We start from the raw sequence: 27008 nt of genomic DNA, 5'->3' as shown, positions 1-27008 counted from the left end.
GCTTTTGATACTGGGAAATTGGGAAATGACACTCTGGGCATCCCTGTCTCGTAACCACAAAAATGCCATGACAATAAAATATCTTCCAAAAAAGAGGCAAAAAAAAAACAGAAAGAAAATTCTATTAGCACAGTGACAATGCATCAGGAGGAAGAGTGAAAAATTCAACCAGTTTATCTAATTAAATTATTCAGATGAATTCCACAAATATCTTGAAATTTCTGGAAACCTTTTTAAATCTCCAAATCTGTATGGTAGAGTGAATTTTTGTTTTCCCTTTGGATATTTTAACTTCATGTAAAATAAGTCAATACAAAAAGGCAATTTTTTTCAAATGAATTCTATGAGATGTGTATATAATTAAAAACGTTTACTGCATAGAACAGCTTGGTCAAATGCTTCATTTTCTGCTGTTCTTTTAGAGGAAAACAGACAAAGATGATTTTTGCTGGCTTGGAGACACTAGAGCTCTGGTCACAGATACAGCTACAAAATTTTCCACTTCACTTAAACAGACTGAGCCCAGAAGCTAGGTAGCATGTTATCCATAAGAGTGGAAGAAAGTAAGTAATGGATGAACTTTTGAAACGCTTACTAGGTTTATTAGAGATTATGAAGGATTAGACCACAGTTTATACAAGCCTGCTGATTCTCAAAGGGTCAAGAAACAGGAAACCAAAAATTAGTAAAAAAAAAAAAAAAAAAAAAAAAAAAGAGGCAGTGTAAGAAACCTTAACACAGATGTGTGAATAGTTGATGGGAAAGCAGTTTAACCTTAAACAATGTGGAAAAAAGTGGGGGAAATGAATATTGACTACTCAAATATTACACAAGTTCTACCGCATGACTTCATACAACAGATAATTCCCAAAAGGTTTTTTGAAAATTAAATAAAAATTTAAAAGTACTACAAAGTTATGAAAACAATGACACAAAATTATATATAAGGCCTGGCCTAAATTTTTAAATTATATATGTATACTTAAAAAAGGTTAATGGGAGCATACCCAAAATTGGGTAGTGCTTATTTCTGGAAATTGGGATTGGTGGTGGTATTTATTCTTTTCTTGTTATTTTCAGAATTTTTTATATGTCTTACATAGGTACATGCTATTATAATACATATGTGCAATCAATACTGTAGAAAGAAAAAAAATACTGCAGAAAGAAAATAGCATTGTGGTTCTTCCTACCTCATTGAACCCTACAATCAACACATTTATAAAGATAACAATCTTTTGTGTATGACATAACAAACTTTCTAGTGCTTATGGGTAGTAAGTTTAGACTTTGGGGATCCCTGGGTGGCGCAGCGGTTTGGCGCCTGCCTTTGGCCCAGGGCGCGATCCTGGAGACCCGGGATTGAATCCCACGTCGGGCTCCCGGTGCATGGAGCCTGCTTCCCCTCTGCCTGTGTCTCTGCCTCCCTCTCTCTCTCTCTGTGTGTGACTATCATAAATAAATAAAAATTTATAAAAAAAAAAGTTTAGACTTTGACTTCATATCCAGATACTTTTACTTAAAGCAGATAAATGGTCTACAATGGAGATGCAATGAGTGCTAGGTTTGTAATACTTTTTTTTATAGTTACCAAGGATTCAGGAAGAGGGTCACCTAAATGTCTCACCTAAATGTTACACATTTTATCAAGTAAATATTAGATGTAAGATGCACTTATAGAGTACATATATTCATATGTATATTCCATATATTACTCAAATAAAAATGCAACGTTAGGAAGATTTAAATAACAATCATTATTTAAAACTAACAAAATGACCAAAATTTCATCAATAATCCTCCTAAACTCCTGAAATAATTTTACTTACTGGAATCATTCCCTTTACAATTGAAGGATCCCTTCAATTCCAACTGAGGTCAGCTTACTATGTGTTCAGTGATATGCATCTTCTTTGTTCAAGATAGAGAACCACGGGGGACAAATTCATTTAGCTGTATTTGCAGTGTCCACCCGTCAAGACACAGCAAAAGATCACCCAACCAGGGATCCCTGGGTGGCGCAGCAGTTTAGCGCCTGCCTTTGGCCCAGGGTGTGATCCTGGAGACCTGGGATCGAATCCCACGTCGGGCTGCCGGTGCATGGAGCCTGCTTCTCCCTCTGCCTGTGTCTCTGCCTCTCTCTCTGTGTGTGACTATCATAAATAAATAAAAATTTTAAAAAAAGATTTAAAAAAAAAAAAGATCACCCAACCAAATTAGATCAGGAAGGGAGCAGCATAGACTTTCAAAGGTGTTTGAAAGGTCTCTAAATTTTAAATCAGAGGTGAGGGGCAGCCCGGGTGGCTCAGTGGTTTGGCACCTGCCTTTGGCCCAAGGCCTGATCCTGGAGACCCAGGATCGAGTCCCACATCAGGCTCCCCGCATGGAGCCTGCTTCTCCCTCTGCCTGTGTCTCTGCCTCTCTCTGTGTGTGTCTCTATGAATAAATAAATAAAATCTTTAAAATTAGAAAAATAAATAAATAAATCAGAGGTGAATGATGGGATGCAGAAAGCCTGTCTAAAACTATCCTGTGATAGCACAAATTTTCCAAACAAAGACATCATGAACTAGAATTAGGTATTTTGATTAGAATACCTAATCAAGTAGGTATTTGATCTAGAACTACCTAGAATTAGGTAGTTTGATTTCTGTCACAGAGAATGAACGAACAGACCTGGTCTAAAAGCAATGTGTCTGCTGCTCTGTATCCCCCCAAAGAGAAGGCAGTCCCATTCACTAATAAATAGCTGGCTCACTGAAGGCCAGGAGTTGGGTTCCTTGATGCACCTGTAGGTGACTTCAGATCTACCCATGAGCAGCAGGTTACAGGGCTACCCTTTGCTCTGGGAGAAAGGCACAGAGGTTTTTCTCCTGATTTATATTAGGTTATGCTCTCAAAACAAGACAGAAGGCAGCTGCTTGGGAGAAAGCCCTATCCGAAGAGCATCCCTGATGCACAGTGTTGGTGTTGGCACTGCAAGGAATAAAACATGAATCCAGCGCAGTTATCATAACAAGCAGAGAATCAGGGACTGGAAACCACGCCAAGAGAAAGGCAAATCCTTTGATATCTGTCCACCCTTCCCCTAGCTGTCACAAAATCTCATAAAAGTAATTCATCTTGGGTTGTGCAGCCTTCTTGAGAGTGTTTCTGGTCCCTATGAAAGATGACACTTGGGGATTTTGAAGCCTTTCAGAAGTGACTTCTTTTCTCACATTTTTAGATTTCTGCTCTCCTCAGCTCCATGGCATTACCTGCCCAGGTCTCAATGCTCGCCCTACTCCTTTGGGTTCCTCTAAAATAAATATGACTTGTCCTCATTCTGTCCTTCTCCTTCCTCCTGGGATATGGCTGGCTGCCATAAAGTCAAGGGTTGAGATCAAAGGGAGGCTGCTCCTACGCAAGAGAAAACATAGATTGTCAGCTGTACTCTCTCCTGATTTACCAGACCATGTGATTCAGAAGAAGGGGGCAGCGAGGATTTAGGGATATTTCCCACCTCTTAATGGTCTGAGTAAATGAAGCTGGCTGCCAACAGAGGGAAGGAAACTATTTTCTATTGAGATTTATGACCTGAGTCTAGCACAGCTTTCTGGAAAATTACTAAAACACTGGGTGTGAATCTCCCCCTCAGAGATTTCTGTATTTCCTTATTGATAAGTTTAAAAAAAATTAGAAATGCAAGCCTATAAAATACCCCTCGTTACACCTTTGTAGCAAAACAAGAAGCAATAAAGTCACTCCAAAATAGTCTTTCCCAAAGCCACTGAGATTCCCAAACTTGTGTTTAACTACTAGAAAAAATTTCCTTGTTTGTAGAAGTCACTTTCTGTAAAAGGACCTCACCCAGAGATCTCTTCTAAATCACATGTGCCTTAATTTGAGGATCTGGGGAGATCATGCCCATTTTACCAAAAGAATAGTGTCCCCTGTCCTACGTCTAAGGCAAAGCATTTATTTCCCTCCTGTCCTCTTCGTTTCAAGAATCTTGAAGGAGGGAGAGAGAAAATCAGGGACAAAGGGAAGAAGGGAGAGAGATAGATTGTAGACAAATCAATATACAAAAAAAAAAACAACAACAAAAAGAACAAAGATGATCCATGTCTACTCAAAATTGATCCAAATTTAAGAAGCCATACATAACCACTGCAGAGAGACCCTGTTAAAACAAAGTACACATTTGAAGGCATGAAACAAAACCAACTCAGCTTCCAGTTCAATCTCTATAAACTACCTTCCTGTCTCTTACTGACTGACTTTATAGTCAATTGCCAAGTGTTTTTTTTAAAGAAAAGCTGTGGGGAATCTTCATTGAAAAATAAGGAAGAAATAAGGAAAATAAGGAAGTACTGCTTCAAATAGGTCACTTGTCTCAGCTAAATAACGTAAGGATATTTGAGTCTTTTCAATTGTTTAGCAGACAGCTGCCATACTCAGCATATCAGGGATATTGGTAATGCTGCTGTTGCTCTGACACATGTGTGAAAGGACAGCTTATTCTCAGCTAAGTATCTCAAGCTATTCCTATCTTGAATAAACATACACAATTGGAATTGAAAATACAGCTTTATGCTAACAGACCAAACAACTATTGGCAACATTGATCCCTATATTCTTTAAAGCTTGAGTATATCAGTCAAAACTTTATATTCACTTCCAATTACGCATAAATATGTTGCTCTGTTCTATGCTCTGGTAACCTTTCCTCTTTACATAGGAATGGCTTTTGTCCAGGGGTGTCTGAGTGGCTCAGTCAGTTAAACATCTGCCTTCGGCTCAGGTTGTGATTCCAGAGTCTTGGGATCAAGCCCCATGCCGGGCTCCTTGCTCAGTGGGGAATCTGCTTCTCTCTCTCCCTCTCCCCTGGCTTGTGTTCTCTCTCTGTCTCTCTCTCCATCTCTCTCTAAAATAAATAAATATAATCTTTAAAAAAAAGGAATGGCTTTAAAATTTTATTTTGTTGTGATAAAACACATAAAATTTGCCATTTATTCATTATTTTAAGTGTACAATTCAGTGACATTTGGTACATTCACAATGTTGGACGACTATCACCACTATCTAGTTCCAGAATATTCTCATCACCTCAAAAGGAAAGCCCATTCTCATTAAACAGTCACTCACCATCTCCTCCCACCCCTCAGGCCCTGGCAAACACTAATATGCTTTCTGGCTCTGTGTACTTGCTTATTCTGGATATTTCATCTAAATTTCATTCATTTTTATGCCTTCTGTGTCTGGCAGAAAAGCAAAATGTGCATATTTCAATCTTGACAGTGAGCATCAATATCATTTGTGCCTTCACATTGAAATTCTAGATTTGACTTCCTCTATGAATTAGTCTTTCCCTGATTCCTGATATTTAATCGAGAACCTAAAATTTTTTAAAAGTTTCCAATTCATACCAGAGCCGAGAACAATCTTGCTCAAGGTTTCAGAGCACCAGTAATATTACACTTAGACCTCAGCTTATATCTATTAGAACGCTTTTCAGTTGAAAGTTACAGAAAACCCAACTATTAGTACATTAAACAATAAGGGGCTTATTATCCTATATAACAAAAAAACTAAAGGGAAGGTAGTTTCAGGACTGTTCAGCACCTCAGTGAATGAGTTTCTTCTAACTTCCTGCTCTGTCATCCTCAGCTTGTTGGGATGTCCCACCCAACCTTCTTCTCCCACCAATAGTGACCAGATGGCCACAGCAGCTGCCAAGGTCTCCTCTTCACAGAGCTTGTCCAGAAGCAGAAAAGGACAGTGATTCCTCTAGTCTCAATTTCTATTAGGGTGGAAGAACTTCCTCAAAATCTTCCCAGCAGATTCCCTCTCATGTCCCATTGACCAGTTATGTCACAAGACCATATTTATACTTGTGGTGGGCAAGAGCAGTGGACTCGCCACGTCAACACTCACTCCTGGGACAAGAGAGGACCCATGAAGCAAATGGCCACCAAAAACCTCAATATAATGGGGTTCAGTTAGTGAGGAAGGCTAGGGAAATAATAAACTGACAGGTTACCTACATTGTCTGCTTTGGCATTTGTGTTGGTTTTAAAAATTACTTTTCTAATCTCATAATCTGAATGGTTCCCTGAGGTTATATCATCTATGACATCAGATCTGAGCAACCCCATTAAAAAGGGTTGTTAAGAATGAACTCTTAAAACTCACATTTTACTTAGCCTGATAGCTGGTTAACAGAAAATAATAGACATTTTGCTATATTGACTTGGCAGAAACAAGACTAGAGTTGCTATGTGATAGCACTAAATGGTGAAAAGGCAGTATTTTGAGAAGTCTCCTTTCCATGGAACATGTTCCCTGGATTATTTACTCACCATTCAGAGGTTACTCTGACAGGTTGTATTCAACTGATCAACAACTGAATCAATACTTCTCACTGCCCAGTTCACTACTTTTGTCAGGAACTAGAGCAAACCCACCAGTTAGTGTCATGTACATAGAGTCCTAATTGAACCAATAAATCTAGAGGCCCATCAGCTACAGTGATAGCTACGAGGGAAAAGAGTATAGATCACTCAAAACTCAAAGGAAAAAAACAAAGCACGACGCAGAATGGGAGTTGTCCTTTTCCTCCTCATCCTGTGGGGAGAGGAAAGCCTTAGGAAATTTGAGGAACTCTTCACCCAGAGAATAATGAGGCATAAATCCTGCCAATAGATAGTGAGAAGCCTGGCTCAGGAAGTAATGCCATTAACCAAGGGACCTTCCAGGGATGGGGACAGTGATTAATGGGCTAAACTTGACACCGTGACTTGGAAAGGGTTTGCACCGTTGGTTTCCACTCTTAGGGAGAATGATTTACAGGAATTGGAAACAATTTTGGTGGTCATTGTCACCATCTTGCCAGTTTTCTTTGCACAGCGGCTAGCTCGGGGAGAAAGAATAGAGTTGTTTATAACCTCTTCTCTCCAGGCTTGAGAACCTGAGACTGTTAATCTGTGTAGGTGGTGTGTATGCTGGCTTCTCTCTAAAACTGGAGGCTGGGTTAGTAATGTTACAATTTATGGAGTGCTTATCAACATACTTCAGCCAGCTTGCGGATGGCTCCAGGCAAAGAACTTCACTCTTATCGGAGACAATACTCTTCGGCTGTCCTGTGTTGGTCTTGAATATTAACATGGGCAGAGCACTGTTGTCACACACTTGCACTGAGAACAGCAAAAAATCTTGCTGCCTGCCTTGTGGACGCTGAGCTTCCGTCACCTCTTTAGAAGCCTGTCATGTTTCTTTATCACTAAGCTTTACATCTCACATATTTCCCAGAACACAGGAGAATTAAACAGGAAGACCAGTAACTCTTCAGGACTCCCAGAGCCTTCAGTAAGGAATGTGGGAGTTGTTTCCCTCAGTCTAAAATAGAGAAGCACAAAAAGGGCAGGAATCCACTGGTTATTCAGTAACTGATTAGAGTACAGATAGGTAAGTCATTCAGCTGCGAGAAGAAGAAGCTAGAGGGAAAGCTGTCAACTGCTCCAGTGACACTGTCAATGGACACATTTTCTGCATTTTTGTGACTTTTTAAAAATAATCATCACAGACGTCCACTGTGTCCCAATGATTTCTTTAAATAGTTATCAAGGGGCACCTGGGTGACTCAGTAGTTGAGCATCTGCCTTCGGCTCAGGTCATGATCCCAGGGTCCTGGGATTGAGTCCTACATCAGGCTCCCCTTGAGGAGTCTGCTTCTGCCTCTGCCTATGTCTCTGCCTCTCTCTCTGTGTCTCTTATGAATAGATAGATAGATAGATAGATAGATAGATAGATATAGATAGATAGATAGATACAACAAACAAACAAACAAACAACAGGCCCAAAATGTAGTCACTTGTGCTAAGCCCCATGTCAGCAAACCAAGACTTAAGACTTAACCTCACTGCCCTTTCAGCTTCTCCCAGAGGTGGGACTTTAAACCAGTCTGGAATTTTCTGATCAACACAATAGTGAGATAGTCTATATGATAGACCTCAGCCCTCTCCCCAAAGGAAGATGACCCTTACTAAAAAAATCCTTTCTTTTGTTTATGACTTCCTTGTCCCTGTCCCCTTCTGCCTATAAAAGCCTTCTATTTTGTACAACTTCTGATAGCTCCTTTCTACTTGCTAGATGAAAAGCTGTCCTGTTCATAAGTCTTTGAATAAAGCCAATTAGATCTTCAAATTTACTCAGCTGAATTTTTTAGCAGATTAAAGACAAAGTGTTCATTTTTACATGTATTTTCTTAAAAATATTAATTCATTGCTATATTATGACATGATTAATATATAAATCACTACATCATACCTTTGAGACTAATATAACACTGTATGTTAACTAGAATTAAAATAAAAACTTTTTTAAAATATTTCTTTCTCACTGCTACCCATCACCAACCCCCCCCATCAGAAACAAACCAAAGTCAAATATTTCTACATGTTGATGATACTGATGAAATCATTCTACTATTAGAATTATTCCCAGCTTCCTGCTTGTAAACATCTTTACATTAATGAGAAACTTGTAAGTGCTAGGTAAAAACAGCATAACAATAGCTGAACCAGAGAAGGAAGTTATTAGGAAAACCACAAAAAGTCCATTGGTTTTAAGCATTTGTGTAAATATGCAGTATAGGTGGGTTGAGCCTTGGGAATCTACAAGTCAGACATTCAGTCCTGACTCTGTCACCTCTAGATGTGTAAACTTTGCCAAGTCACTAAGCCTCTCTAAGTGTTAATTTCCTCACCTACAAAATGGAGATAAAAAGCAAATAGTTCTCCCTACCTCATACTGGGAAGACTATGTGCAATAATGCACGTAGAGCCCCTACATCATCTGAGCACATGAATGCTCAAGAAATCTTAGTTATTATTCTATTGGTCCACAAAAAGCTAAGATTCTGAATGGAATATCCTTCTGATAGATGACTTTTCCTCACTAACCTTATAGTATGGTAAACTGAGTTATAAAATCAAAATTTAACAAGTCTGGAAAGAGATTTTTGAATCTTGCTTAAGACCCAGTCTATGTTTTCCTCCTAGAAATTCCCTTTCAACCAACTAAAGTAGTTGCCAGCACAAAACAGTACTTTCTTTGTATGCAATGCACCATTTGTCATATCCATTTAATCTAAGAATCAGTCTAATTTATAACATGGACGGGTCAAATATCTGAAGATGAATCCATAGAGGCATCTAATTTATCATAAAGAAATAGACATCACTTACTATGATGAATGGCTGCATAGATGCTACAGAAATCAAATAACACTGAAATAATATGACATTAAAATCTAAAAAAAATAAAATAAAATAAAATCTATTTGTGTTGAAATCACCATAGGAATATACATGGAATATGTGTTGCAAAAGAAAAGTGAGAGAGGATACTGTACTCGCCAGCCAAAAGAATAACCACAGTATGCATCCATTCTACACCTAAAGTGTGGATATTTGGGTTAGGACATAGCTTTGGCAACAGTAATAAAGAGGTCCAAAATGACTGTGGCTTTAAAAAGCTAGCTTTTTAAAGGACTTTTTAGCTTTTTAAAGCTTTTTAGGACTGCCTGGGTGGCTCAGTAAGCTAAGCATCTGACTCTTATTTTGGCTCAGGTCATGATCTCAAGGTCTTGAGATCAAACCCTGAGTCAAGATCTGCACTCAGCACTGGAATCAGCTTGGGATTCTTTCCCTTTCCCTGTACCCCTTCCTTGCCCACCTCCACCCCCACTCGTGCATGCATTCTCCTCAAAATAATAATAATAACAACAATAATAAAAAGCTAGTAGGCTATTTCTCTCACACAGTGAGAGAAGGTAATCCAGGGCCAGAATCATAAAGGGTCCAACTTATTCTTTCTTGTGCTCTGAGTCCTCAAAATGGTTTCCATCTCATGGTTCAAGTTGGTTGCTCTATCATGTCTACATTTTAGCTTACAGAAAAGAGGGCAAGAAAAGTCCATGCCCTTCCCTTTAAGGGAAAACCCAAGAGGTACAAAGGGGGATGTTGCACATCTGACTTCTATTTGTAAACCACCAGCCTGTATTGGTCACATGGCCACACTAGCTACAGGGTTTTGAGCTCAGCTAGTAATTCATCAGCACAAAAGATGAGAAAAATTGGTGCTGGGAGAGAACTAGCAGTCCCTGACACACTGGGGTGCACTTACTTAGTTGAGATGGGTTGGAAATTAACCATTCTTTAATGATATCATGAGTCACTGATTCATATGCTACTCCATGTGAAGTCCTATATAGGAAAGTCCCAGGCTTCATCATTTCTGTGCATTCTATAGTTTACCAAGCAGACACTAAACCAGAAATCATCTCTTATTTTAGGATAGTCTGGTTGCTGTGCATCTAGGTTTCATCCACACTTTCAATGCTCCCTCTGCAAATACTTTAACTGGAGCTTAATTTCCTCTGTCTTTTAAGTCAGGGGCCTCCAGGGGCTATTACAGGAAAGTCAGCTTTGGCTAGGACAGCCCTCTGGGGTCCATCTGCATTTTTTCATAGCAATCACTGGATCTTCAATAAAGATATTCATCATTGAATCATCCAAATGTACAAACCATTCAGCCTTTAAAATCAATATTGAAAATTAAATCAATTTGAGTAATAGGAACAGAATGCTATACCAAACTCACATGGAAGTTAGCACTTATTCTAGATATACATATACATGTATTCTTATTTTCTTTTTTTGTTTAAACCCTGTTATTGGGATGTCTGAGTGGCAGCGACTGAGCATCAGCCTTCAGCTCAGGGCGTGATCCTGGAGTACTGGGAACGAGTCCTGCATTGGGCTCCCCACAGGGAGCCAGCTTCTCCCTCTGCCTGGGTCTCTGCTTTTCTCTCTGTGTTTCTCATGAATAAATAAATACAATCTTAAAAAATATAAATAAACTAATAAACCCTGTTTTTTTTAAAAAAAAACATTGACACCAGGACCCCCAAATGCTGGTGAAGCCACAGTCTCGCTTGTGAAGCCTCATGTGAGGCTTGCACTCCTTTTTACCCATCTCAGTGTACCAGCTTATGCCCTGCCCTGGTTTCCATTTAATTTACTGCTACTTGGGGTACCTGAGTAGCTCAGTGGGTTAAGTGTCCAACTCTTGATTTCGGCTCAGGTCATGATCTCAGGGTCATGAGTTCAAGCCCCATATCAGGCTCCATGCTGAGTGTGGAGCCTGTTTGAGATTCCCCCCCACCTCCTGCAACTCCCACTCACACTTGCTCGTGCATGCTCTCTCTCTCTCCCTAAAAATGAATTAATTCATTTTAAAAAAAGGATTCAAATCCAAATAACAGAGGCAAGAGATTCAAGGCATTGTAGGGATGTATAGGGATGGGGGGGGGGAGATTTGACAGAAGGTAAAGCCTTTGGTAGGGGCGTGTGACCTAATATCCAAGAACGATTACCTTTTCTAACTGTTATTTGGATAAGGTTGATTTCAAATACAGAAACATGATTCCAGGGAGGACTGACCCTAAGGTGACCTCCATTTTCCACCCCTTGCCTGGACACTTTGGTCACCTGGGGAAACCCAGATGTCCTACAGACTTTGATCGAGAGAGCTCCTTGCATTCACGTCGAAAAAATTACAGCAGTGGAACTAATAACACACCTTAGTACTCCAGCCCCGTAGTGCTGGAAGGAAAGGGTGAAGGGTGGCACTAGCCCAGATGCTCACCCTCAAGGGGGGTACAGGAAATCACATGAAATAATCTTTTAAATCCAATTTAAAATTCATGTCATCCTATTCCATAGTCCACAAGGGGAGGAGGGTGATCAGAGGACACCTTTTGTGCCCCCTTTCTCACAAGCTTCCCCTTCCCCCACCTCTTCAGCTGGAGTGCACAATAAGAGGACTTGTCCCAACTCCCGGGGTACTGGTTCCCTGGGCAGCTCCTCTACCCTAGTAAGAGTATCTGTACCACTGCTATTGTTACTGCCACTGCTACTTCTACTATAAAGACTACTGTCTTCATAATTTACTCATATTCTGGTCCAGTCCTGATGCTAAGCACAGCCCTTACATTACCTCCTTTAATCTCACAAATCTCTGTGAGTTCTGTTAGTACCCCTATTTTTCACTTGAGGATATTGGTGCCAGAGGACCAAATGCACCTGCACCAGGTCATGCAGCTGGTAAGGGGCAGAACTGGGCTATGGCAAATCAGAAGGGCTCCGGAAGCAGCCTGTAGGAGAGAAGCTGGGCTCACACTTGGCACATCAGATGTACATTCATGGTTCTGCCATGGAAAACTGGCAGGATCGCCTTTCCCTGGCTTAAAACTCCTCCTTGTCACCAAGGCCTGCATGACTGGACTGCTGCGGCTCCCAAACACTCCCTGCCTTGTCCTTGTGCTCTAGCTACATTTGGGCAAATCTGCCAGAAATCCATTTGCCAGAGGCGCTGGCTGAACAGTTGGCTTTGCACTTTTTTTTTTTTTTTTTTTAAGTAGGCTCCATGCCCAGTGAGGAGCTCAACATGGGGCTTGAACTCACAACCCAGAGATCAAGACCTGGGCTAAGATCAAGAGTCAGATGCTGAACATGGAATGGATTGAGCCACCCAGGTGCCCCAGCTTTGCACTTTTTTTTAAGATTTCATTATTTATTTATTCATGAGAGACACAGAAAGAGAGGCAGAGACACAGGCAAAGGGATGCGGGACTTGATCCCAAGACCCTGGGGATCATGACCTAAGCCAAAGGCTGACGCTCACCATAAAAGGAAATTTCATGCACTGTTCTAAAGTAAGGGAGGTATCCTTTTCAAATTGTCATTGTTTTTCTCATTCTGGACTCTCCTACGACAAATTCTTCTCCCTTAAAATGAAAGAACAGCAAGGTGTTATGTTCCTGTAAATGTCGGAACAAAAGAACTGCTCCCAAGAAAACAGAATCCCACTGGAAGAATTGAACCTGAAGTTACTTTTTTTTTTTTTCTGAAGTTATTTCTTCAAGAATGTTCAACATGTGAGCATTCAGAACTCATAGTAAATGGTCAGTACCAAGTCTGAATAATTATCCACGACACGTGCTTTTACCAGGTGCATGTGAATCATGGAACATTTTACATAACTACAATGTTAATTAAGATAATTTTTTATTTCTGTTGCAAATGTTCTAGGCCAGAATTAAGATAAAATTTTATTTCTATCACAAATATTTTAGGCTAGAATGAACCAAATTATTTGCTCTGATCATCACTTCAGATTCTTATTGAGGAAAGTATTTTAATTCTATTGTTGATATATCAAAAAATGCTCGGGGATCCCTCGGTGGCGCAGCGGTTTGGCGCCTGCCTTTGGCCCAGGGCGCGATCCTGGAGACCCGGGATCGAATCCCACGTCGGGCTCCCGGTGCATGGAGCCTGCTTCTCCCTCTGCCTGTGTCTCTGCCTCTCTCTCTCTCTCTGTGACTATCATAAATAAATAAAAATTAAAAAAAAAAAAAAAATGCTCAAAAGTCATTTAAGACACTTGAGCGTGTTGCTTTGCAATCGTTCTTCTTCCACAAAATTCTTTTTTCTGCATAATAAGCTTTTTGTCAGCAACAGTATCTACTGAGTACCTCTCTATACAGAGCCCCTTACTAAATACTTTCATCCCAGGTAACAATTATTCAGGTCAGGGTGCCATGGAAGCCTCAACTTGCCATAAAACCCCCTTATGCGTTGGGTTCTCTTGGTTTGTGTCTCAAAATCTCTTATTTTTATTTATTTATATTGCACACATTTGAAACACTAGATTTTCCCCAAAGCTTTAGCATGTCTCCAGTCTGGAATCCTTTCTCTATTTCCAAAGTGTTTTTAAATAACACAATAGAGACCACATTAAGAAATGCTAAAATTGTCAACATCCTTTCAAAATGGAGTAAATATTAAGCAATCATCCTCACCCCGATTCACAATATATAAATATAAAATATGAAAGTTCCCTCACACTACATTTTTGAAATATCAGCATTTCATGAAAATATGTGTGTCTAGAGATCTTATACAACTGGGGTTTATTTAGATATAGCAATAACTTCACCTTTTCTTCTAAACTCATAGCAGCCTCAGCAAAGCTGCCATGTCAACACACAAGAGAATCATCATTTTGTTCAATCTTAGATTCTTTTCCCACTGAAATCATTTTCCAGCAAGAGATGAAAAGGAGTTGGCTCAGACAAACCATCCTGAAGGTTTCCATTTATCTTCACTTTGCAACCACGTGGCATGAATATTGGACATCTGATTCACCCACCACACTAATTTCTGGCACACATCCTGCACCAGCTGCTCACTGCTGCTTTTGGCAAGAGTACTGATGATCTCTGTATACCCAGGGTTGAGACAGATACACAGAAATACGAACAAATGCTTAACCATGCTTTAGATATGACCTCTTTAAACTGATCAGCAGAGTGTTCAAAACTATGATGATCATAGACCAACTATTTGGAAAATAAAATAATTTTGAACCTTGGGATGAAGGAGGTATTTTAAGTGAGGAAAAAGAAAAACTAAGGAAGTGGAAATAGACACAATAAAATGAGAGATTTTTGCTTGCCATACGTAAAATAAGTTTTCTTAGTCCTTTTGTACTATTTGAATTTCTTTGTATCACATGCATGTGTTCTCAGTGAAAAAGAACTAGAACTTTTAAGTCAACAATTTATCTGCATTGTTTTGTTCAAGGTAAGCAAAACAGAGCACGTGTGTCTAAATGGGCCATGAGAAGATGCTGTTGGTGCAACCAAAGACCAGCACTGCCTTGGTTGTGAGGTCTAATTGTGTCACTGGAACCTTCCTTGTGACACTTTGTCCATACACTCCTGTCCTCTGAGGCACCACACCCCCTCACACTCCTCCATCTCTAGCCCAGATCTCCTTCTTGCTCCCAGCTATCGACCAATCCCCGTAGAGGTGTTCAATGTTTCAAATATGTAAATATACCTTTAAAGCAATAGTTAATTCCAACAGCAAATCAGGCCACTCCTCAGCCTCATGATCAGAGGCAGGGCAAGGAGAGCCAGGGGGCACACATGTGTGTATCAAAACAGAATAAGGATGACAAATAGAGTTCCTTACTATGATTTTGTTATGCATTTAATCAGCCAACAACATGCTCTGTGTCAGGCTAGCAGTCAAGGCTACAAAAAAAAAAAAAAAAGAAGAAGAAGAAAAGAAATTTTTTTTGAGGCAAGATGCCATCCTAGTGAAGTTCATATGCTTGTGTGAAAGGTAGGCTTATCAATGAATCACTGCTGTCCCGTGTGAAAAATTGCTAAAATAGAGGCATGTACAAAATGCCACCGAATCCCTGAAGAGACTATGTCCTTGAAGGATTTTAAACAGGAAAGCTATGTAGTCATAAATACCTGCCTGGCAGCACTGTGGAAGACCAGAAACCAGGAGATCAGAGGGGATGCTGTGACATAGGCCATACCACGGCTGATGAGCACAGTGGGAACCGGCAGAAAAAGGCCAATCCTCCAACAGAGTAAATTATCTCAGGGATATCAAATAATGTCCATCCTGTATCAAGAAAAAGAGAGTGCATGTCACCCTCTGGTGGCTAACCCCCATAATGAAAGAATTCACATGATACAGTATGTGTGTATTGGTATATCACTAACCACTATTCTAAAAAGATGATTCTACTGAAAGTGCTATTAATCTTCCAGCATGCAACTGAAAAAGCAAGAAAACATTATTTTAATGCAAACTTTCATCTGGAATCTGTGTTCTGAGGCCGTAAACACACTATTGTATTCATTTACAACCACCATTGTCTGGCTGTGACAAGCGGTTTTACTTGCTGTCCTTAATACTTAGTAAGTCACCAGAATGTATTGAAAAGGGTCTCAGAAGCAGGACTCCTTGGTTCTACTTCCAGCTCTGCCTCTACCGAGGTACCAGATATTAAACTGATCAGTTATCCCCTTACACCCTGGTTTTCCCAACGATAAATGATTCTAGGGTCCCTCTGAGTTCTAACTAGTTATATGTCAGCTGGAACATCCACCTGGTCTTCCTTTTCCTTCACCTAATGGAAATGGCCCACTCAGTAATTGTACCCTGTGTCTTTTTGTTTCTCCACATCTATCAGTTGTGTGGAATATGGATTGCTTACAGGCTAGTGAGCCCGTTGTGTTCAAGGATGGTTCATAGCTACTATCTGTGAAGCTCTTCAACAATTTAGCAATTACAGCTTTAGAAAGCCCAACATCTAATTATAAAAAAAAGCTAATATTTTCTTTGTGTGTCCCCACATATTCTTTTATCAGTCTCAAAGTAGAAGACAGTGTATTTTAATCAATCAACTATTTACTGATCAAAATTTAAATTTTGTGAGTTTTTTTTTAAGATTTTATTTATTTATTTGAGAGAGAGAGAGAAAGTGTGTGTGTGTGTGTGTGTGTGTGTGTGTGTGTGTGTGTGAGCAAGCGAGAAAGAACACAAGCAGGGTGAGGGAAGGAGCAGAGTGAGAAGCAGACTCCTTGCTGAGCAGGGAGCCCCACATGGGGCTTGATCCCAGGACTCCAGGATCATCACCTGAGCTGAAGGCAGAGGCCCAATAGATTGAGCCACCCAGATGCCCCTTAAATTTTGTTTTTAATTTTTTAAACTTTTTTTAAGATTTTATTTATTTATTCATGAGAGACACAGAGAGAGAGAGGCAGAGACACAGGCAGAGGGAAGCAGGCTCCATGCAGGGAGCCCAATGCGGGACTCCATCCCAGAGTCTGGGATCAGGCCCTGAGATAAAGGCAGATGCTCAACCACTGAGCCACCCAGGTGTCCCAAATTTTGTTTTTAAAGGATATTTCCATCAACCAAATTTAAACAAGAATAATAAAGACAATCAAAATGATTATTTTTTTAAAGACTATGGCAAACAATGACTCAAATAACACTCGCCAGACCTCCAAAATGTATTTATATATAGGAAAACCTGCCATTATGGGGGCAAAAAGCAAGAACTTTGCTGAGATTAACACATACCTCCCCTGATCAACCACACCTGGCTTTATGAAAGCAATTTGTGCTACACTGCGTGTTACTGCCCAGACACCAACCCAATATACATAATAGAAAGTTTTTCAGGACACCTGGGTGGCTCAGTGGTTGAGCGTCTGCCTTTGGCTCAGGGCATCATCCCGGGATCAAGTCCTGTATCAGGCTCCCCATAGGGAGCCTGCTTCTCCCTCTGTTCATATCTCTGTGTCTCTCATGAATAAATAAATAAAATCTAAAAAAAAAAAAAAAAAAAAAAACAGCTTTTCCCCTTCTCTGTTTCTGTTTGCAATGATCACTTGAAATCCCTTAGATACTTCGACTAAGCATGAAAAATGCCAAATTTCCCTTGAGGTTTATGACTCTGTATCAAATTAAGCCAGAAGCTCTTTCTTTTCTCTTTTTTGTTTTATTCAGTTTCTCAAATTCAGTTCCTCCATCCAGATTTTTTTTTATTTTCATTTTTTTAAGTAAGCTCCATGCCCAGCCTGGAGCCCAACCTGGGGCTTGAACTCACCATGTGAGATGGAGATTTGAGCTGAGACCAAGAGGCCTGCGCTTAAACCACTGAGCCACCCAGGTGCCACATCTCCTTTCCAGAATTTTTTTTTAAGGATTTTATTTATTTATGCATGAAAGACACAAAGAAGCAGAGAGATAGGCAGAGGGAGAAGCAGACTCCATGCAGGAAGCCTGATGTAGGACTCGATCCAGGATGCCAGGGTCATACCCTGAGCCAAAGGTAGATGCTCAACCCCTGAGCCACCCAGGTGTCCCTCCCATCCAGAATTTAAAGAGAAATGAGAATAAACAAGAAATTAAATTTCATCAAAATTATAAATCTCTTTTCCCCCCATAACATAGTTCACCAAGAGTGAACTTTAGAGACTAAGAATGCTCTACTCATTTGCTCTACTCATTTACTTTCACTCTACTTGTTTTGCCTTCTCCTAACCCAGCCAAATAGCCTAAAAACATGGAAAGATATCTAGTTTACTTTTTAGTAATTAAATAGAACAAGAAAAGAGAATTTTTAAGTTTTTTGAACTCTAACTCTGAAAATACTGGATGGATGAAAAATAAAATTAGATTACCAATTGGAGGAGCAGGGATATGTAGGATCTGAAGTACACACGAAGTTGTTTGGGATTAGAAGTTATATTTTTTTAAGATTTTATTTATTTATTTGAGAAAGAGAGAGAGGGTGAGCAAGCAAGAGAGCAGGAGCAATGACGGGGGCAGGCAGAGAGAGGGAGAGAAGTAGACTCCCCACTGAACAGGAAGCCCAGCATGAGCTCAATCCTGGGACTCCAGGCACATGACCTGACTGAAGGCAGATACTTAACTGACTGAACCACCCAGGTACCCCAGAAGTTATTATTTTGATGCAGTGTATGTTTCAATTGAATGACTCCCATCCAAGATTGTCATCAAATTTAGCTAAAGGGAAAAGAGAAAAATCATGTAGACTATGCCCCAGGAATGCTGCTTCTCATCGTGTGAGCTGTGACCTTAGCCTGTGCAAAGAAGCCCAATTTCTTGACTAGAAAGAGATCCTGAAAGGATGTACAGGGGTACTTTGCGAACTATGGGGCCAAAACACTTGAACATAAACCTGATCATGATGTGACATCAGTTTTCAGAAAATATGGAGACAAAGGAGCAAGTGACACAATCAGCAAAATCCAGACTGTGGGAAACTCTCTAAGATACCCAATCCAATTGGGTGATAAAGACATGAGAGAAGGAATCCATAGATTAAAAGATATTTAAAAGACAAACCAACAATCAAAGCTTATGCCTCTTACTTGGGATGGCAAGTCAAACAAAACATAAAAATGTAATGAGACAATTGTGAAAATTTAAATCCTGACTGGTTATTGACGTGCTTAAGGAATGGCTGTTAATTTTTTTTAAGCATGATCATGGTATCAAGATTATGGTCAAAAGAAAGAATCCTCACCTTTCAGAGTGATATTCTGGAATGATGAGATTTGCTTCAAATAATCAGGGGGGAGTGCGTGGGTGAATGAGGGTACAGGATCCAAGATAAACTATGAATTAGTAATTGTTGAAATTGAATGACAGGAACATAAAAGTTCACTATTCTATTCTATTTTTGTAGATTTTTGAAATTTTTGATAAGAAAGTTTTTAAAAATCAACAGCAATGAGATTGATTGTGTTGGGGAGGATGACAAGCAGTTGGCGTTCCTGAACACAGTAGGAGTAGGAATGGTTGCAATGACTTTGAAGAGCTATTTGGCATTCTGAAGTAAAATGCAATGTGTAGCATTTCACACCTAGGTAGTTAGAAAACAAATTCAGAGAAGCTGAGTTACCCTCTAAATGGCTTTCTGATCCCTCATCCATTGCTTTCTAATATTTTTAAATCATTGACTCCTTTAAGAAATCACACAAACTACACTGAATGAGGGAACGTGAAGATCAGTGGGCTGCAATGACTGTAGGTATTCTTTACGTTTCATTGTTGTTAAGGTGCATAAGACATATAGGTTTATTTTTTTAAGATTTTATTTATTTATTTATTTATTTATTTGAGAGAGAGAGAGAGAGAGAGAGGCAGAGACACAGGCAGAGGGAGACACAGGCTCCCTGCAGGAATTCAGATGCGGTACTCGGTCCCGGGACCCCAGCATCACACCCTGGTCGAAGGCAGCACTAAACTGCTGAGCCACCCAGGGATCCCAAACATAAAGGTTTAAAGGAATATCTCACACCTAAACAAGAATGTGTGTTGTCTGTAATAGTGGAAAACTGGCAGTGATATAAATATCATTAGATATTTAAAGCATCTTAAAGCATCGATGGATGGTTCAAACAAAGTGTGGAGAATTCACCCAACGTGTAAATGTAAAAACGAACTAGACATAAGCTTGGATAGTTTTCTAAAATACAGTGTCGAATGGAAAAAAAGCAAGCTGCAAACAAAGTCAGGATGATAGATGACAAAGACACAAATGGAAAAACAACTGAAGACCAAATACTAGGGAGGAGGGCAGTAAATGCAATTGGGAATAATACATAGAGGGTTCAAGTATACCCTTGATGTGTTTGTTCTAAAGCTGAGTGTAGGTAAATGTATGTTTGTTACATTATTACATATCCTATTTTGTATCCCTGAAATATTTCCAAGAAGAATAAATTGAACAATTGATGCCTATCAGCCAGCTCCAACGATGGGCATAGGGGTGGCAGGAAAGATACTGTAGCCAGTCAGCTTGTCACACATTCATTCGTTATAGAGAGTTCATCTTACTTCTTATGGTGTTGGTGATTTTTTTAAAAAAATTGAAAAGGGATCCCTGGGTGGCGCAGCGGTTTGGCGCCTGCCTTTGGCCCAGGGCGCGATCCTGGAGACCCGGGATCGAATCCCACGTCGGGCTCCCGGTGCATGGAGCCTGCTTCTCCATCTGCCTGTGTCTCTGCCTCTCTCTCCTTCTCTCTCTGTGACTGTCATAAATAAAAATAAAAAAAAAAAATTGAAAAGCAGTTTTCTGGGAGTGAAAATCTAATTTTCAGGGTAATGTGACTTCTTTTACATATGAAAAGAACAGTAAAAGATTTGCCCTTTAGTGCATCCACACATCTGAATTGTAAGACCTGGAGAAAAGATCCTAGCAGGATATCTTTAGATTCTCAGATGAGGAGTATTAAAGATAAATGCCCAATGAATGGATCTTTTCACAATATCCCTATTTATTCAAAGCACAGAATTTTAAAGGGTTTGAAAAAAATGACACTCAGAATCTTAGTTGGTACCTACCTAGGACTAGCTTAAGAGATCTGGGTTTCCCTCCCAACCTCTTCCATGCCCATCACAAGTTTCTGATTAGTGTCCCAGAAATCAACAAGTCTGAAATCTGACTGAAAAGACAGTGCAGCAGCGCCATCTACTGAACCCTAGATCCTCTCACACAGCAACTTGGGAAATGTTCTAAGTGTAGCAAAAGTGGGCTTTAAATCAAACGGGACAACATTATATGGTCTCATTCATTTGGGGAATATAAAAATTAGTGAAAGGGAATAAAGGGAAAGGAGAGAAAATGAGTGAAAATATCAGTGAGGGTGACAAAACATGAGAGACACCTAACTCTGGGAAACGAACAAGGGTAGTGGGTAGTGGAAAGGGAAGTGGAGGGGGGGGGGGGTTGGGGTGACTGGGTGATGGGCACTGAGGGGGGCACTTGGTTGGGTGTTATGCTATATGTTGGCAAAATGAACTCCAATAAAAAAATAAAAAATAAAAGAATGGAGTACCACAAAAGAAAAAAAAATCAAACATGAGGGGCAGCCCAGGTGGCTCAGCGGTTTAGCACCACCTTCGGCCCAAGGTGTGATCCTGGAGACCTGGGATCGAGTCCCACGTCGGGCTCCCTGCATGGAGCCTGCTTCTCCCTCTGCCTGTGTCTCTTCATCTCTCTCTCTCTGTCTCTCATGAATGAATAAATAAAATCTTTAAAAATAAATAAATAAATAAAACATGAGGTGTAGGGCACTGAGGGGGGCACCTGACAGGATGAGCACTGGGTGTTATGCTATATGTTGGCAAATCGAACTCCAATAAAAAATATACAAAAAAAATCATAATTAATAAAACATAAAATATATGTGTAATGCCTCAGAAGAACTTTTAAAATTAATGTATTTATTTTATTGTTTAACGCCAGTTGAAGTATTAAAGTGGAGCCTCGGTGTCCATCGAAAGATGAATGGATAAAGAAGATGTGGTCTATGTATACAATGGAGTATTCCTCAGCCATTAGAAATGACAAATACCCACCATTTGCTTCAACGTGGATGGAACTCGATGGACTTTTTTTATTCTTTTTTTCTTTTTTCCTAATTTTGAGAAAACCCAGAGGCAGCTAGCTGTCTCAGTTGCTACTTAAAGCTCAAGTGTTCAAAAATCACGTGTAGACACAAGGCTCACTTCATGTCAGGCACAAGACACAGCCAAAGCTGTTTTTTATCAGGTGGGCTATGACAGGTTGGCTTGTCCCTTAGGTAAGGGCACTTTGGTCCATCTTTTTTTTTTTTTTTTCTAGCAAGCAGTTTAAGAAAAATGGACTGGCCAACAGAATCTTGATGGCCCACGGTACATCTTAACAGACTTGTTTTTGTTTTTCTTAATGGCTGCTTTAATCTTCTATGTTAAAGCAACTAACATTTTTGACTCCTGCCCCAAACACTCCCTCAAACTCATTGTGTTCCCAGAAACTTGTCCATTTGACCAGTCACGTGATTTGTTGGCTTGCAAAGGAAGTGAAATGCTGAGTGAAATGAGTCAATCGGAGAAGGACAAACATTGTATGTTCTCATTCATTTGAGGAATATAAATAATAGTGAAAGGGAATAGAAGGGAAGGGAGAAGAAATGGGTAGGAAATATCAGAAAGGGAGACAGAGCATGAAGACTCCTAACTCTGGGAAACGAACTAGGGGTGGTGGAAGGGGAGGAGGGTGGGGGGTGGGGGTGACTGGGTGACGGGCACTGAGGGGGGCACTTGACGGGATGAGCACTGGGTGTTATTCTGTATGCTGGCAAATTGAACACCAATAAAAAATAAATTTATTATTAAAAAAATAAAAATAAAACCACCATAGTGGACCATCTAACACAGCAAAGCTGTGCAAGTTTGCATTTCAAACGATGAGGGTTGGTCTTATTTTTACCGACCACTGCTCTACTATTACCCACCAAAGGACGGTCTTAAAATACCTTTCACTCCACAACTGTGCAGCATAAAGTGGGATGTGGGGTGTCAGGTGGGGAGGTTCTGGAAAAGGCTCAACAACCCACCTTGCCGGGAGGGAAGGAGCCCTTGGAGGGTTGGCCCATCCCAGTAGCTCAGCTCTCCACCACAGCCCACGTCAACACGGCACCGCCCGATGCATCGCTGGTCGGTTCTGGAAGCTGCTGCGGAAGCTCGGGCGCCAGCACACCCCTTGGTCCCTGAAACAGAAGGCGATGCTGAGGTGCCTCCTGGAAACGCATACCTCGGATAAAGTTGCCCCAGGCCCCTAACCTCTTTATACCTTCAGCCTGTTTCAAAAGGAGAGCTCTCCAAGTGTCTACTCGTTTGCAGTGCCCTTTCCCGAGGCTCTGGAGCCGCCTCGGCCCCTCCTGGCGCAGCCGCACGGCCGCACGGCCGCATCTCTCCAGAACCAGCTCGCAGGTGCAGGGGCACCACAGGGCCTGAGGCCACAGGGCCCACCCCAGCTCCAGGGCGCACCTCACCAGCGGTCTGCGCCTGCAAAATCCAGCCTAGACCAGTCGGAGCCACCAGGGACCCCACCCCTCATCTTCCAGGGGTGGACGGTTCCCGCGCAAGCAAGCTGCGGCCTTGAGGGAAGCAGCCTGTGCCGTCCACTGCGCCTGCGCACCTGCCTGTGCTCCCCGCCCCCCTCCGCGTGCTTTGACGTCACCGCGCTCCCGCCCCGCCCCTTCCAACACTTTCCCGCGCTCTGCTGGGGAGCCCCCTGCCATGTCGCTCCCTAGGGCTGTCTCCCTCCTGCCCGGACCCGAGCTGGCAAGAAACGCCAGCCGCAACGCCCTGGGCCTCGCGTCGGTTTCCGCCCAGGGAGCCAAAGGACCCCCGGGTCGGTAACAGTCGTCAGTGTGCCCGAGTGGGTCCCCGAACGGCAAGTCGCGTCACCTGTCCAATCAGCAACTCCTCCATCTCTGCCAAGGATGGTGAGGCCTCACGAAGACGTTTTCCGGCTTGCACGTGAGAACTGTAAGAAGGAAAACTCGGGCTCGGAATGTGAAGGCAGCAGCAGCACGTGGTCAAGAAGGGGGTACTTCCTCCTGCAGCCCCTTCCTGTCTCTGCCCAGGCCAGGAACAGAGGCTGCTGCTGCCGCTGCTGCGCTGCTGGTGGTGGTGGTGCTGGTGCTGGTGCTGGTGCTGCTGTTGCTGCTGCCACTGCTGTGCTGGTGCTGGTGGTGCTGGTGGGTGGTGCTGGTGGTGGTGGTGGTGCTGCTGCTGCTGCCACTGCTGTGCTGGTGGTGGTGGTGGTGGTGCTGCTGCTGCTGCTGCTGCTGTGCTGGTGCTGGTGGTGGTGCTGCTGCCACTGCTGTGCTGGTGGCGGTGGTTGTGGTGGCGGTGGTGGTGCTGCTGCCGCCGCTGCTGCTGTTACTATTGCTGCTGCTGCTGCTGCTGCTGCTGCTGCTTCTGCTCCTGCTGCTGCTGTTGCTGCTGCTCCTGCTGCTGTTACTGCTGCTGCTGCTGCTGTTGCTGCTGCTACTGTTATTCCTGCTGCTGTTGCTGCTGCTGCTGCTGTTGCTGCTGCCGTTACTGCTGCTGCTGCTGCTGTTGCTGCTACTGCTGTTGTTACTCCTGCTGCTGCTGCTGCTGCTGCTGATTTTGTTCCTAGCAAGTATTAGGGAAGGAGTCCTGGCCACAGTTGGGAAAGAGAATAGGAGTCATTTGGTGAGGAACATTTAAGTTGTCCCTTACAAGACTGTCCTGACCCTTTTATTTACTAAGCTAATCAGTGGGGATACCAAAATGCTAAAAGCACAGCCCCAGCCCTCAGAGGACTGAAGCAGATGGTGGCCTGGCCTGAGTCTCTCCAACAGCAGAATCAGAAGACCTGCATGGAGAAGGGAAACCACACCAGTCATTACTCTGAGAATTGTGTTCACCCTCAGCCTCATGGCTACTGCTGCGTAGCCAGTCTTCAGCAGGAAGAAGAGTCTAGAAGAAGGCCTGGACCTCAGGGTTCTCAAACTGCCCGATAGCAGGTGTCAGCAGTGGGTCTTAGAGACTGAGGGAAGATTCCTTGGAAACGTGGTGATCCTAATGTGCAGCTATCGGTAAAACCATAAGCTACTTATCCATTCAGTTGGACTGTTTGGCTGTTCCTAGTTCAGGGTCTTATAAACCATCTCCTATGAACATCTTTGCACATGTCTTATGTTGCTTATATGAACACATTTTGCAAAAAAAAAAAAAAAAAAAAAAAAACATTTTGCATGGAACTATGCCTAGGAGTAGAATCCTGAGTCACAGATAGAGTGACCGTATATTGTGATCATCCAAACTGGGATACATTTGAAAGAAAAGATGATATTTAAAATATTAAAATGTATTTCCTGACCAGCAAACTGGTTTAATAAATTGGTAGACCTATAAAAATTTTGATTCAAGGGAGATCCCTGGATCCCTGGGAGATCCCTCAGCAGTTTAGCTCCTGCCTTTGGCCCAGGGTGTGATCCTGGAGTCTCAGGATCGAGTCCCAAGTCGGGCTCCCTGCATGGAGCCTGCTTCTCCCTCTGCCTCTCTCTGTCTCTCATGAATAAATAAAATCTTTAAAAAAACTTTTTTAATTCAAAACTGATTTTCAAAAATAAAGTCCCTTCTAAAATATTAAAATAACTCTAACTATATACATGAAAGTAGAGAATAACTATGCTTGGTAGATATGCACATATAGATATTAGCTTTAGACACATTTAGTATTTTTTGTACCAATATTTTTTTTAATTTAATATTTCACTTTTAAGTAATCTTTCCACCCCAGGTGGGGCTCGAATTTATAACCCCAAGATTAAGAGTCACAAACTCTTCCAACTGAACCAGCCAAGCACCACAGAACATTTTATTCTAATGTGGTCTTATTAATACACTTTGTAAAACTGCCTACCAAATTTTAATTGAAGTTGCATTTAATGCTAAAATAACTGTGATGGTTGATACCTTCAACAGACTCTTCTCCATGGAATGTATCTGTAATGCAAATGATCTCTCTGCACCTTCTGAAGTAACTTGTAAGGTCAGAGCACAGTCTGCTAAATGAAGGATAATCTCAATTCTTGTTCTTGTCGTATTGAGCGGTGTAAATATTTATGCCCAGTATTTCCCACTGCTGCCTTTTTGTCTCTATTCAGAATAATTTTCTTCAAATACTTTTACAAGCAAAACTTAAAAAGTAAGTTGTCTATTTAAACAATTTTCAGACATTTTGCCACATTTATTTGTTGGAAAATTAGAGGCCTTCTTAATGCCATTCATTTCCAGTTAGAATGTAAATATATCTACTTAAGAATAAGAACTCTACCAAACATATCAACATGATTCAAAGTATAATTTTATTCTTTTAAAGATTTTATTTACTTATTTGAGAGAGAGAAAGGAAGAGCACAGAGGGAGAGTGAGAAGGAGAAGCAGACTCTTCCGCTGAGCAGGGAGCCCAAAGTGGGTCTTAATCCCAGAACCCTGAGATCATGACCTGAGCCCCAAGATGGAGGGCTGGATCCTAGGACTCTAAGATCATGACCTGAGCAGAAATGAAGAGCCTGCGATCTAACCGACTGAGCCAGCCAGGTGCCCCTAATTTTTGAACATTTTGATTAAGATTTTCAATAGGTTCTGGAAAAATTCAACCAAAATATAGAGGATCATTTTTCAATATCATGGAGGGGCATTGGGCCTATTAATGAAGTAACATTCAAATACTTAAATACTTATAACCTGACTAATAGTGGATAACAAATAAAAACAATATATATACACATGCATACAAAATTTAGATAAGCAAGGCTTCTATTTAGGTTTGTAGAATAACACCTTTTTTATTGTGGTAAAATACACATAAAATAAAATTTACCATTTTAACTAAACAACTCAGTGGCAGGACACCCGAGTGGCTCAGTCCGTTAAGCATCTGACTTTTTATTTCAGATCAGGCCAGGATCTCAGATCTCAAGGTCCTGAGAATGAGCCCTATGGGGGGCTCCACGCTGTGCCAGGAGCCTGCTTAACATTCTCTCTCCTTTTCCCTCTGCCTCTCCCCCCACTTGTGCCTCCTTTCTCTCTCTCTCTCTGTCTCTCTCTCCCTCCCTCTCTCTCAAAAAAAAAAAAAAAAAACAGTGGCATTAAATACTTCCATAATGTGCAATCCTCAGGACTGGTTTCAAAACTTTTTCATAAAAAAAAAAAAACTTTTTCATCATCTCAAATAGAAATTCTGTA

General features: G+C 41.3%; 1 long non-coding RNA gene across 1 annotated transcript in view; it reads right to left on the bottom strand.

The window, feature by feature from the left end:
* Positions 1-23139, bottom strand: part of LOC129513920 (uncharacterized) — a 99141-nt gene extending 76002 nt beyond the window's left edge. Inside the window, exons 1-2 of the long non-coding RNA XR_008665323.1 lie at positions 23071-23139; positions 22835-22987 (exon numbers count right to left, since the gene is read on the bottom strand). This is a non-coding gene — a long non-coding RNA (uncharacterized LOC129513920). The remainder of the gene's footprint in view (positions 1-22834; positions 22988-23070) is intronic.
* Positions 23140-27008: the final 3869 nt, after the last annotated feature.

Source organism: Nyctereutes procyonoides, unplaced genomic scaffold, assembly GCF_905146905.1.
Source record: "Nyctereutes procyonoides isolate TBG_1078 unplaced genomic scaffold, NYPRO_anot_genome, whole genome shotgun sequence".
Classification (NCBI taxonomy): Eukaryota; Metazoa; Chordata; class Mammalia; order Carnivora; family Canidae; genus Nyctereutes; species Nyctereutes procyonoides.
This window is presented reverse-complemented; position numbering and strand designations above follow the sequence as displayed.